Raw genomic sequence first — 1728 nt, forward strand, 5'->3', positions numbered from 1 at the left:
CCACGCTTGGCCACGCCATCTGTGAACCTGTATTGGAAACGCCAGGGCATGCTTCCGCTCCCACCTGCTGAGTTAGCCCCCCGCCCCCACCTCCACCAGCCGCCATCCGCCAAGCAGCAAACCTCGACCACTCACCTCGACCCACTTACTCTTTTTCAATTCAACCCCCTCCCCCACCCTTACACCTCACCGCACTGCCCGCCAGCGGAGGCAAGAAGAAATAAATGTAATTATTCTTATATTTAGATATAAAAAACGCTTTTCCCTTTCACCCTATAGAGAGTTCGGCACGCCGTTCTCGCGCGAGTCTATTTCGATCCCCACCCCGCTAGACTCACGTGTGATTGGCTGGTGCACTGGAGCAGCGAGCGGCGCGACCAATCGCCGTCCGACCGACCCGGCCACATGACCTGGCCAAGCAGCCCGGCGGAGCTGACTCAGCTTTCTGTTGCGTCCATGTCGCAGACACGCTCTGCCCCCGTGTCTGTTGTCCGACAGACGATAGTAGCATGAGAGAAGAAGATATCTGATGATGCGTGCAACCACGGTAAAAACGTAGTCCCATTTTTTGAGGGAATAGGGAAAACTTTGAGGGAGTCAGTAACTTTGAGGGATCTTCCTTGAAAAATAAGAACGACCCTCAAAGTAAGTCACAAATTTTGAGGAAGTCCCTCAAAGTTAGCGTGGCTGCTGCTGCGTCCACCTCGCTATTTTAGAGCTTTGTAACAACTGATCAAATTGTCAGTTGGTCAAATTTAATGTGTTTCTCTTAGTTTTAGAGCTGCGGAACTCGTCCTGCAAAGTTTGATGTGTGTACGGTGAGAAAAAACGAAACAGATTTTTTGAATGGTTTACGTGCTTTCAGACGTACTTACACACGTGAACCATTCAAAAAATCAGTTTCATTTCTTCTCATTGTACACGCATGAAACTTTGCAGGACGAGTTCCGCAGCTCTAAAACTAAGAGAAACACATTAAATTTGACCAACTGACAATGTGATCAGTTGTTACAAAGCTCTAAAGTAGCGAGGTGGACGCAGCAGCAGCCACGCTAACTTTGAGGGACTTCCTCAAAATTTGTGACTTACTTTGAGGGTCGTTCTTATTTTTCAAGAAAGATCCCTCAAAGTTACTGACTCCCTCGAAGTTTTCCCTTTTCCCTCAAAAAATGGGACTTCGTTTTTACCGTGACTGGCAACCACTTGTTTTTAGTGTTTAGTTTTACACCTTGTTGAATACCTGTGGGTGTTTCAGGGAAATTTGCGAGTACCTGCAAGTTTGTGAGGATGATAATTTGAGCTGATCACTTAATTCGAAACGTTAACATTCGAATTCGAAGTTTTAGACCAATAGAAAAATTGTAAGTTCTCAAATTTGCGGTGAAACACCAGCAGGTATTCGTGGAGACGGATGTCGCTAGTGCTTTCCAGTTGCGTACTTATCGCAGAAATCAGTGTAATTAGATACGTGATCGGTGTCGAGCGACAGATTAACCTCCCCACCTTCATGCACTTTGCGCGTACCCACACTGCTGCTTCTCTGCGGCGGATTCCGCGAAGGGAATGAAAAGGTGCCAGTGCAGCAGTTGTCCAGACAGTGCTGCAGGCTGGTGCAGAGGGTGGGGAGGGGGAGAGAGGGGGCACTGCTGGAGTGCGCAGCGCCTCTTGGAGTTGGCGCCGTCGCGCTGGCGAGGGGTGGGGTGTCGCCCGGGCGGCGACGTACAGGGG

Source organism: Frankliniella occidentalis, unplaced genomic scaffold (assembly GCF_000697945.3).
Source record: "Frankliniella occidentalis isolate FOCC.00 unplaced genomic scaffold, Focc_3.1 Scaffold283, whole genome shotgun sequence".
In the NCBI taxonomy this organism is placed as follows: Eukaryota; Metazoa; Arthropoda; class Insecta; order Thysanoptera; family Thripidae; genus Frankliniella; species Frankliniella occidentalis.